The sequence below is a fragment of the Thunnus maccoyii genome, chromosome 19, assembly GCF_910596095.1.
Source record: "Thunnus maccoyii chromosome 19, fThuMac1.1, whole genome shotgun sequence".
Lineage (NCBI taxonomy): Eukaryota > Metazoa > Chordata > Actinopteri > Scombriformes > Scombridae > Thunnus > Thunnus maccoyii.
Window position 1 is genome coordinate 9,889,031 of NC_056551.1, and position 12,910 is coordinate 9,901,940.

General features: G+C 38.4%; 1 long non-coding RNA gene across 1 annotated transcript; it reads left to right on the forward strand.

The window, feature by feature from the left end:
- The first annotated feature begins 1,660 nt into the window (after nt 1-1,660).
- Nucleotides 1,661-4,159, forward strand: LOC121885156. The gene is made up of 3 exons (XR_006092477.1): nt 1,661-1,793; nt 2,110-2,348; nt 4,034-4,159. It is a non-coding gene; the product is annotated as an uncharacterized LOC121885156 (long non-coding RNA).
- The last annotated feature ends 8,751 nt before the right edge of the window (nt 4,160-12,910 follow it).

Genomic DNA, 12,910 nt, shown 5'->3' on the forward strand with positions numbered 1-12,910 from the left:
ATAATTCCTTTACTGATAAAACAGCTTTTTATTAATAAAATAACTTAATTTCTATTTCAAAACCCAACAAAATAATGCCAACTCTATGAGGTTTCCGGTTATGCCAGACCTGCAGCTCTAGACCTGTCCATAGAGCTGGACAATAAACTTTATAAAAATCCAGTGTCCAACAAATATTGAAGATCTTAAAAATAATTTGAAATACTAACAGTCTATAATGCTGGGGGTACATTCATTTCAAAATCTGAGCCCTATAAAGAAAATCTGAAACAAACTTTCTTCCTCCATCTCGTGAGATGTCTTACTTTTCCTCCTACAAAGTTAAAATTGAGAACTTGGTACTGATTGGTTGGTCAACCTCTTGTCAGTGGTTACACATTATTGGAATATTAAAGGATTGCATTTTTTATATGAAATTAAGAAACATGCAGGGTTTGAATGAGCCCTTTATATCTACTTAAGGAGCGGTTCCTCTTCCACGGAGCCCGCCATGTTGCACCACCGTGTTTCTACAGTAGCCCAGAACGAACAAACCAAACACTGGCTCTAGAGAGGGCCTTTCGCATTTTCCTCAAGTTCCGCAGCCACCATAGATTCTCCTACATGTTTGGAAGGGGAAGGGGAGGGGTATTCTGTTGGTTACAACCTCACTGCTAGATGCCACTAAATCCTACATACTGGTCCTATAAGATGACAGGGAACACCCTGTTAATACGTCCATTTTGAACTTCTGGCATCCCCAGTCAGCATCAATCCTGATGTTTGCACATCAAACACCATGCATAACTGTTCTAGATGTAATGTACTCTTCACTCCTAGTGCAAGTTGTACATCATGTACTTATCAACTGTTCTATTTGATTCCAGAATAACATGGACCTTGCCACGATTTTGACTGATTTCCGGCAGGAAACAACATAAACAGCTTCACTGTAATTGCCAGAAGCAGGCACATCCTGCAGAGTGCCTGTATGGCTCTGTCAAAGGCATACTTTGACTGGCAGAAAGTGCCAAACATAGAATTCGTGTTAGAAATGGCAGATGATTATGGCGGCCCAAGGAGGGAATTCTTTGGTAGGTTAAACTCCCGTCTAATACTTGTGAATACAGTAATACTTGTGAATGCATTATTGTGAGTTCATGTAATAAGTACCATGAAAGTAGGAAATATGACTTGATGAAATTGCACAAAATATTTTTGCCCTTGACATTTTCTTGAAGATTATTGATGTTAGAATTACAAAGCTCCCTCCGAGTTTTTTATGGGAAGCCCAGGGACTTATTTACTTACAACCATCAGTCCCTTGCTCAAAATAAATACTACACAGGCAGAAAGCTGACAGTAATGCAGAACGTTTTAAGATGATGTGTAGTGAGAGGCCAGACCTCACATCAATTAACGTGGACATCTTCATGGAGGAAAAACTTAGGAAACAACATGGAAAGCATGACAAAAGAGTGTGCCGGACTGAGGCTTGAGTGAAAGGATGGAGATAGTGATAGTATTGTATTTTATTATAACTACACAAACAATTCAAGAAAATACCAAAAAATTCTGGAATATCAACTGTGCATGTTTAGTATTCTATTTTTAATTTTTTTTTTTTTTTACTTACAAACTGTCATTTTACTTCAAAAGATTGTGATGTGCAGCCCACCAGAAGACCTGGCCAGCCTCACAGCAACAAATGGGGGCTGAATAGCTGACTGTGGTGTCCCAGACATTTTCACAGCTACACTGCAGGACCTGCCTAGGATTAGGGAACATATTGCGGCTCACTTTCTTTTTCACCGGTAAGAAATGGAGATGGAATTAACTATGAGGTGCAACACCTCAGCAGTTGGCTTAATGTTAATATTATGTGGATATTTGTTCTGTCAGTGTTTTTACATCCATTTTTTTTCTGTAATTGCCACTTATACTGAAAAGTATAAGCAAAATACTTATTAATGCTGTGGTCCCAATCTCATATCTGTGTACTAACTCATCATGGTAAGTTAAGAGGATGGTAACCATTTATTAGTTTTATTATCTCTCTTATTCTCCCTTAAGTCTGCAGTATGGATATGAAACAAACAAAATAACAGCATAACAATCTGTGTTCAACAGAGTCACCAGCATGACGCATCAATTCATTGCTGGCGTGGATTCATGTGGCCAGTTCTGGCAAATGGTGCAGAGATTCTGGAGACAGTTTCTTCCTGTATTTACCAATACTGGAGGGAAAATGACAAGGAACTGTGTCCAGAATCCTTACAGCACTGCCTGGAGTCCTGCTGGAAGCAACAGAAGGGGCAAAGAAGAAGCCACAATTTTCCTGTGGGAATGATGGCTTATGGCAATTTAAGGTGGGTACTGATAGATTTGGAAATCCTTTGTTGATCTGTTTTCATAGAATTTATTTTAACTAATCTTAAAATGGAAAAGCAAAAACAACTACATACACCTGAAGAAAACAGACAGAGCTCAATATATTCCCTGTTCTTTCCAGCCAACTCTTTCATGCAGTGCACAAAATGCAAGACACTCATTCTTATATAATTATACATATCTCAGTTCTTTCTGTTCTCACAAATTCTCCACACAATCACACAATTGATAAATGCTGGTGTGTTTTGCAATCACAACTGCAAATGTGATTATTATAAAGAAATGAGGATACAGCAATTCTGCAATTGCACATTACCTTCAGAGATATTAATTTCAGCTGAAGAATAAGTCTGAATTTCGGATGAAAGCTTTTGGCTCACTATTAGAAGGTTAATGTAACTCATATACATAAACCTCAGTTGCAACAAACTCTCTGTATTTTTATTTAAAAGCCAGCAAAGCACTAACATGCACCTGTACAGTGCCTTGCAAAAGTATTCAACCCCCCTGAATGTCATCACCATTTTATTGTTTACAAAAGATACTAACACATATTTTCACAATCAGTGTTTTCTTTGTGAACACTTATGCTGGAGTGTATTTCTAAAGGCAAAATGAGTCTTCTCCTTAACTAAGCATTTGAAACACCTTGTCTCTTTAATCTACCTTCTCTCTGTTAAGGACCCTTAGACTGAGTGTTTTTTATATCCAGAATGAGATCTTTACTTTAACCTCTCATAGGTACCTAATTATCATCATTTATGGTCAAATAAGTGATACCTCTGTATCATTTGTGAATAATTTTTCTGTCTAAATATGGAACTAATAGGCACAGGGGGTTGAATAACAGTAATATATTTCAGCTTTTAATTAATTTATTTTTAATGTTAGCAGACAAATAACTTATTTTGCCTTTAGAAATACACTAGAACATAAGTGTCTTTTGTAAGTGAGAAAGTGGTTACGTCTTTCGGGGAGGTTGAATACTTTTGCAAAAGCACTGTACTGTGTATACTCCAAAACCAAATGTTGCCACCATTACTGTAAATGGGTCTTGGCTATAATGCAAATGAAGAATGCAGCCTTCCTTTTCATGGAGAGGCAAGACCCATTATCGCTAATGGTGGCAACATTTCACTTTACTCTATGAGATGGTTCTTGATAGCCCACTCACATTCCTGCTTCTGTAACTGACGACTGTGACCCTGATTTAATCACTGTGATGATGTTGTGAATCACCATTTTCAAAATAGGTCATTTTTATGTTTTAGATATTCAGATTCTGACCACATCTCATACTTGTATGGAATCTCATGTATTGTATTACAATGTCCCTGCAAGTGCTTAATATATAAATGTACTGTGATTCAATGTACCTCCTCCAGATGTGCTACTGTTAACATTAACAAGATATGTTGTGATATTAGGAGCATGCTCAAAAACGTCTAGGGATGATTAATATAACCTTACAGCAGGGTTGAGTAAAAGGCCAACACACGTTGTTGACCAATGTTAAGTTATAGACTTGCCTACGTAGATCTTTGGGTCCTAATCATTATGCTATATTACAAAATTTTGCTGAGGAATGATACGGGGCATGGTTAGTCCAACATGGCCTAACAATATCTTGAAAATTGCCAACCATTATGTTTTTTTTCTCAAGATCGAGATGATGCAGAGAAGCCTCCTGTGGGCAAGTGGGCATTGATCAATATTACAGCTGCAGATCGGCTTCTCAGTGACTTGGCTGAATTAATTCAAGGTCACAATGTCTTCTCAGCCTGAACAACTTCTCAGCCTGTGCATTTAGCAAAGGACACCACAGATTTCTTCTTCTGTATGTTTAAATTCTGAAATTCTATTGTCAGTCTGTTTTCTATAAAACTGCATTACACACTAGTGCCTCCGTAAACAGAGTGTGCCTACACACTTCTGTAAAATCATGGACATCTAGAGCAGCCTAAAGTAGGCGGCTCCAGATGGCCTGCCCAGGACTTAAAATACCAACATTACAGACAGTCATTGCATGTGGGTTTGGTGTACTTGGTTTTAAGAACTTAGTGTAACTGAACAGGTCTTTGCAAACATGGCCAATTCCCACCACCACTCCATGTGTCAACTTTTAGTGCATAGCTACTGTTGTTTCTTCAGATAGTTGTTACACCCTGCTTCACATCTACAAATACTGCACTGTAAAAATATTCATACACAGTGTTGGGCAAGCTACGTGGAAAGTGCAGTGAGCTAAGCTACCAGTCACTCTACATTAAATGAAGCTCTACTACACTGAAGCTATCCCCCAGAGAAATGTAGCAAGCAACAGCAACATGGCAAAAGTAGTTTGCTACATCGAAGCTACGTTTATATATTTTATTCTATTATTATTATTATTATTATTATTATTATTATTATTGGCATTGCCTGGCCTGGACATTTGTTGCTGTAGCCCCGAAGATTTTTTCTTTATCCTCGAATTATTCTCCACTTTGAGCGGTTCACTAAAGAAGACGGCAGTGTTGTAATTTTGTATCTTCAGTGAATGGAACAGAGGCAAGACCAATCACAGAAATTTTACAGGAAATACGTTAAAATATTTGTGTCTTATTGGCTTCAATCGATGGGGTTACTATGCCAAATGCTAGCTCACACAGGTAGTCAGTGTGAGGAAAAAATGGATATACAAAGATTTTTTACTGGTAAAGGGGTTGAAGCTGCCCCTTGGCTAGCAACACCAAACTAGCCTAGTCTCATGTTAGACAGCCAAAAAGTTTTATATTTTATCAGTCTGGTAGTCCTACAAACAATGATAACACCTGAGGCAAGTTGTATGACCAATCCAACTTTTTTCTGATCATGTCATACATTGACCACAGCAACAAAACTTTAGGCTACTAGCTGAGCTGATAATGATAAAGTCAATTTAAAAAGTCAGCTGTTTGCCTTCTTATATTGCAGCCTGGACAAGTTGGGTCATAACTAACCCTAATACTGAAGTAGGCAAAATTTAACCAGATAATATAATTTTGTGAAAGAGAAGTCTGTAAATGAGCGGATACATTTTTCTGAGCGTCGCAACCCCTGCGAAATGACTTGTCTCACTATCAGAATTAAATCCGTTCCGTCCGATCACATTGCAAAAGCCGAGAAGAGCCGCATGATTGACTTGTTTTATCCCCATTCAAGTTAGGGCTAAACTTGCGCTGTCTCCATTTGAATGAACCTCCCACCTGTCTACACCTCTCCTCCTACCCGTGCACCGTGTGCTCTGCGCTGGTCATCAAAATACCACAGACACACAAAGTGAGTTCCAAGGTCAGGAAAATAGCAAACAGTTGGAACGTTGCTTGTGCTGGTCGTTGCACCTCCATAAAAATACAGCCCTTTGTGTGCATCTTCATGCGCACCTGCTATTTTGGTTCATGAATGTACAACAGTGCAAAGTGCAAAAGGGCTGGGTGAAGGTGAATATAGATCAGAGGGTTTATTATGAAATACTCTCTCAGCCAGTCACATCACTGGTCTCATAGCTCTGAAACAGCTGTGCCAATCACAGTTAAGCATGATGACAGCTCAGGAAACATATCTGGCCAGTTCAGAGTGCTACAGTATGAACACACTCCAGCAGTTCGGCCCTCCCTTCTGTAGGCTTACCAGTAGCAAGAGTTAGCAAGCCAGAAGACAAAATATGTAAAGGGTGAAAGAGGTGCATCTTTTTAACTAGTTTCTAAAAAAAAAATGTCATTAACTTATTTAAACACCTCACACTCAACAAAAAAAGAAAGATTAATGTATAACAAAGCTTGACTTTGAACATTATTGTCAAACTGTGGATTAAAGTAATCAGGGCTGGCTCTGACTATGTTGGTGCCCTTGGCAAGGTTTTAAATTGAAGCCCCAAAAGATTTAGATCAGAGCCCCCAAAAAAGTGCAACCTTCAGTCCAAGAACTTCAGATATGAATTTGCTCAAAATCAATTGCCACAATGGTACCTCCAGCCCAGACAAAGTCCTCCCAGTCCCCCAGACAAAAAGGCAAGTTAGGGTCAAGGTGCCATTCAATGAGTGTTTGGTGGCATTGCCTGAGGTAGCACATGAAGTTTGGTGGCTGTCGTGCGAAAACTGACTGAACAGGAAGGCTTTGGAAAATAAAATCAGATGACAATCCATGCAAGTTAATGTGGCAAAAGGCCGGAAAAACATTAAGGAGGGAAACTTGTAGACTACGTATTTCTAAAAAAAACCCACTTCCCACTCATTTGACACCCCCTCCCCCATTTGGTGCCCAAGGCGACTGCCTATGTGGCCTATATCACGGGCCAGCCCTGAGGGTAATAGTTCAACAGTATCCCAAACCGTGAATCAGAGCTTTCCTGAAATAAAGTCGGCTTCATCAGCATGTACCACACATTCTTTAGTGTTCAGGAGGCAGACAATGAGAGAAGCAGAGCTGAACTCAGTGTTACAAAGAGCTGTAATGAGTATTTACAGAGTGACAGTGCAACAGAGAGAACTAGATGCAGAGCGAAGTAGATAGAAAGAGCTGAAAAGCCTCATGCCTCTCACACACACACACACACACACACACACACACACACACACACACACACACACACACACTCCTTGAATACAAATACTTGAGTTTTTCACAACTCATACTAATCATATTTCTGTTGACACATTAATAATTAAACAGTGCTCTGCTCCTGTCTAAACACTTATTGAGCGTCTCAACATGAAGTAATGTCAGCTAAGTTAACAGTTTCAATATTTCAGAAACACAGCACTTCTGAGTACTGAGAGATAAAGGTGAATTAGATTTTGTTTGTGCATTTCAGTGTGTCTGCATTGTATGTACAGTATGTGAGTTCACAGCAAGTCCATGTGTCTGAGTTTGTGCACGATGGAAACCTGTCATGCAATGTCTCTGTATACATGCATGTGTGTGTGTGTGTTTCTGTGAAGGAAATCATATTGTAATAATTAATCTTGATTTACACTTCAGGTGTGTTAACAAAAGAAACCAAGTGTGTCACTGTGGTGATGACCTCCTGTAGTGAAGATTAACTCTATCTCAGTGGAATATGAAACAGATGTTGTCACTGCATGTGTGTGTGTGTGTGTGTGTGTGTGTGTGTGAGAAAGAGAGAGAGTTGTAGTAGTTTTACCTGTCTACTTTCATCAATGAGAGCTTCATAGACACGTGTGTGTAGTGTGTGTGATAACGGATGATAACAGGTGTAAGGGTTTGAACGTTTGAACAGGTGAACATCTTTTCTAGTTGTTTACTTTTCTGCTGGCCAGTGGTCAATTGTTTATTTTTTGCTGGCGGTGTGATTCCACCTGTCTTTATAATCCCCCTGTTCTCTGAGACAGCAACACTATTCTGTCATTCTCTCTTAATCTGCCATTGCCATTTTTTTTTGACCTTACAATTCTATTATATTTAAGTTATCTGTCAGTTTTGTTTTTGGCGTTTGTCTGATCATTGAAAGGGGCCATATTGTGTTTTTTTTGTTTTTTTGTCATTTGTTGTTATGCAAAGCTATTCCAGTAGAACCCCTGATTAAAAATATAGACTTGGTAATATGTATAATATGGCCCCTTTAAATATGGTGAGCTGCTGTGTGTCTAGAACAGTGGTTACCAAACTTTTTTTAGACAACAGCACCCATTCAAAGGGAATTATTTGTCATGGCACCCTGAGCCCCCCAACCTCCAACATAACTTGCATAGCCTATGTGTACACAGAAGCTTATATTAGGCTATGTTATATTAATATTAAGTTAAATGATATAGACTCATTCTCAGTCATTATACAATTAAATACATTAATATGTTAAATGTATTTCATTCTCTTCAATTAAAATGAGCTTATATTTAAGATGTAAACAACCTGCAGGTCTGATTTTGATGTTTATTGCTTATTTATTCTGGTTTGTTATGTTCAACAACATAACATAAAATGTCGTTAATGTAAATGTCACAGAATTTTTTTTTTTAATGTGGTGAAATATTATTAAAAATGCACAATAGATGAACAATGATATGATTAATCTCGCAGCACTCCAGTGGTCTAGAAGGAGGCTATGTCCTGGTATCTAGATATGTTGATTCAATGTTTGACAAAAAAACATACTCAAGGTGTCTACCTACCACACAATGATGCTCAACACAATGTAAATGATCTGTCTCTCCATCTCCCTCTATTTTTCCTATATTTTTCTCCCTCTCGTGTACCCCTATTACACCATGTGTTCAATCCTCCTTTCCAAACACGACGCACACCTGCATGGTTATTGGATCAGGCACAATACCACAAACAGTAAATGGATGATCCTTGCTTGCATCACGCCAGGCTGTGGCACTTCCACAATTCAATGTTTTCCGAGGTATATTTTGAATTTCAGTCTATATCTTTCGATTGAAAGGGTGAGAGAGAGATACTGAAATTCAAAACATGTAATAAATGACAGTGAGTGGTATTGCACGTAGTGTGACAAATGTATTCATCTTATTTTGATAGTGAATTTATAGGCAAACAAACGTGTTTGCTGTATTTTAGCATGCATGTTGTGTCGCTGCCAACAGGAATATGTTAGACTATAATACATTTCAAATATTTAGAATTCTCATTTCAAGTATTTTAAATAAGTTTTTTTAATAAGCTTAAGTAATACATTACGATTAATAAGCCCATTTGAAATTGTAGGTTATATATGAGTAATTTTTAAATTCACTTTCATTTCACCGTACTAGCAGCAGTGTGCAGGGGCTCAGGTGTGTTTCCATCTGTCTGGAGGCTATTGGATCGTGTTTGGTTGTGACAGCTGTGCTTCTCCCATTACGTGACAGACACCGCAGCGCATGCAAGAGTGACATTTGAAAAGTCTGTGTCTGTTCAGGAAAGAGTGACTAAAGAAATATTTAAACTTCAGGTCAGGCTCTCTGGTCAGCAGTGGAGGATTTTGACAAAGAGCAGTGGAGAGTGCAATGTGTGCTGCATGTTTCATCGACCGTTGTGATTTCAGTGTGTTTACCTGCACTCTAATGATTTGATTAGAACCAGAATAAATGCAAATGAAGTTATCCCATTTTCTTTTTATTAATTGCTATTTTCTATTTATTTTTATCAGAAACAATGCAAATTATTCAACATTAATAAAAATGTATCAATTGAGTCAATTTTCATCTGTAGTCCTTTGTCAGAATGTTAAAACGGCCCTTGCTGCAAAGATGAAGTATCTTACATATTGATTGCAGTTGGACATATTACATTTATATTACACAAGACCACAGCTATTGCTCTAACTACAGTCCAACTTCTATTGACAAGAAGAGGCGAATTTCCAACAATTCTCATACTGAAATGACAAAATCCATCCATATCCAAAAGCCACTTGTCAGTGTAACAACCAATATCACCATTTGACACAACTCATATGAGCTTTTTCTGGTCTAAAACCCCTGATTAGAGTTTTAGGTGAATAAAATATAGGATATTTCTGTTACAGTTTAAGCCACATTAACTCAACTACCATTATTTAACAACTCATCTGTCTCCCTATATTTCATTTTCTGTTTATTTCACTCCTACTTTTTCTAAACCTCCGTTCCAGAGTGCTTCTGTATCTCTATCATTGTATTTTACTCTCTCTGTCTTTCTATTTCTCTGTTTGCGTCGCTGTCAGTTTCACTCTGTCTGTGATGATTTTACTCTTTTATTCCTTGTGAGTCGCTTTCTGTACTTCAGTGACTTTTTGAAGTTGTTTGTGATGAGAGATGTTTCATCCATTCCTTGCCCCCACTCCGTACCCTGTTCTTTCAATTCTATTTTTTTTATTACATAATGATGTCAATTTCAGTCTGATGTGCTGTCACAATAAACCTCCCTGATGATGTTGAAATGTATTCACACAGACACTGAACAATTTCTAAACTCTTTACTGTTTTCTGCTTTTGATCAGGGCGTTTGACCAACTGAGAATAATAATATTCGATCTGTGGTGGGACCAAAGACCGGCACTGAAAGAAATATCAAAACAACATCAAAGTGCTTTGTTAGACATGAGGATATACTGGGAATCCGCTGCAGGAAACTATACTAAAAAAAACTCAAGCATTTATCGAGTCTTTCAAATAGATGTAAGGAAGGGTTGAATGATTGTATTTCAGTATTTTGCAAACTTTACCTACATGAAAAGTTTGGCAAGAAGCTCCTCGGGGTACACATACAGTGCTTTCACACCTAACCTGGTTTGGTTTGGTTGGTTTGGGCTGGTGTGAGGATGTCAATCTTAACAGTGCAGACTAAACAACTGGATGTAGACTGCATGAAATAATGGATTTTGGTGCGCTTCCAAACAGACTCTGTGGTAGTTTATTTGCAGTATGAAAGCAAAACAGACCAACCACAGGACTTTGTGATAGTAGTATGTGATTTCAAAAGATCATTGAGTACCATGCAGATCATGAGTGGGAACATTTTTCCCCTGATTAATCAGAAAATGTAAAGGAGTCCAAACAGGGGTGTGTTGTGCTTGTGCTTCACTCTATGTATTTTGACACACAAGTTGAGTAAAACATACTATCACAGTGCAACATGCCTCTTTTCTGTCCTGTTTTTACTTGTCTGCCATCATTTATGACATATGAGGTCTGGTTGTTGTCTCGGCTAATTATTGATCATATTTAATTGTTTCTTTGTGAGTTCTTTGCAACACCAGAGAACATAAACACATATGGTGCAGTAAAGTGATGCATGTCATGCTGTCAGGCACCAGATTCTGATTTCGCCAGATGGGACAATGCTGATGATACAGGATGACACTAAAACTGTCTAAAGAAGGAGTTTCCTGTCAGTCTATGTAGTGTTACATTACAGCTCTTGGTTCATTTGTAAAAATCCAGTGTGAACACAAAAGTTTCAAGTCTAATTTGTCAGGAAGAGTGTGTAGGTAAAGGAAGATAGATGCTGACATGCGTTAACAAGCATTTAACCATGTAAAACTTAGCCAGAGTAAACATTTAGAAAGGATGAGGCGAAATACCTTCATTATATTAAAATTGTGACAAAAATGCAGACAAAAATCCTGAATGAAGTGTGAATACCTGTCACTAGAGCTGTCCAATAAACAAGCTACTTGTGAGTCCATGTGAGTTTTATTTACACCTGGTTATTTCATTATTTAACTCTAAGTGAATGAAATATTCAACAAACCCCTGTATAGGATTCACACAGAGCCTTTTAAACGAGACTTTGATGAACCGTATGTCTCCATGCTGACATACTGATTGTCAATACTGAGAATTAAATTACGAAACACCAGTGAATGCTCACATGCCTTTCTCTGTGTGTGTGTGCATATGTGTACTTGAATGGCAGAGTGTGTACATCCGTTCATGCTGACATAAAAGATTGTTTGCATGCCTGTCGACATTCATTTAACTGTGTTTCTGTGTGCGTGTGTGTGTGTGTGTGTGTGGCTAATCATTTTAACTTTTTCTCCCAGTCTGCACAGCAACCAATGCTCTCCATCTATCTCCCATAAGAGACAATTATGCCCACTACGCTTCAAGTGTTTTTACACATTTTTATGCAGCATACAGTACATACACCAGTGAGCGGTTCGTGTTACTATGTTTGGGTTTGTGTAGCTATTTTATGAGCTTTTATGTATTTGTGTGAGTATGTTTGTGTGTACAGTTTCTGTTTGTTGAACTCTGCTATCTAAATCATTCCTCATTCTGCCGCTCTGCACACCAGTCTACCTGTCAATCCGGCGCTGAGGTTCTCTTCCTCCCATGACACAATTATCTACAGACTGGTTTATTATCTGAATGTGTGTGTCTGTGATAGAGAGGTGTAAGTAGTAAATGTGAAATGAGGATTCTCTCTTGGCTTTTATTTCCTCTGGGATCAATCCCTTTACTTTTTCTCTCTCTCCTCTCCTGTTTCCTGTTTCCCCCTTTTGTCCCAACATTTTCTGCTTCTCTTGTCCCCCCGCCCTTTTAACAATTTACCATCCTCCTCCTCTCCCATTTCCTTTTTGCAGCCTTTTTTCTCTCCACTTCCACTCTCCTGTTTTCCTCAAGCTCGTCCCCACCTACAGCACACCATAAGCTTCCTTCTTCCCTCTTCTTCCCACATCCAATCCTTATATCCCTCCCACTGTCTCTTTGAATTTGCTCTTTAACCCCTCCTTTTAATCACCTCTCTATCTATCCTCTCCCATGTCTTCCTCTTGCCTTTAGGGCAATATAAACATCTGTGGACTAGGAGGGTTCTAGGTTTCAGACAGCAGACACAGGAGACTTCTAACTTGAAACACAGAACATGAACACCTGTTAGATTACACTCATCCTCTCAACATATTACAGCATGTTTCTCAGCTCCCTTTACTCTCTCTGACCCTTACATCCTATTCCTTTCTCGCTGTTTTTATTCCTTTCCACACCCTGGTCTTTAATTCATCTCTAAACACTGTCTCTCGACTCTCTTCTTGTCTCAGGAGTGTCAATGATTTGTCATTTGTCAATCATTT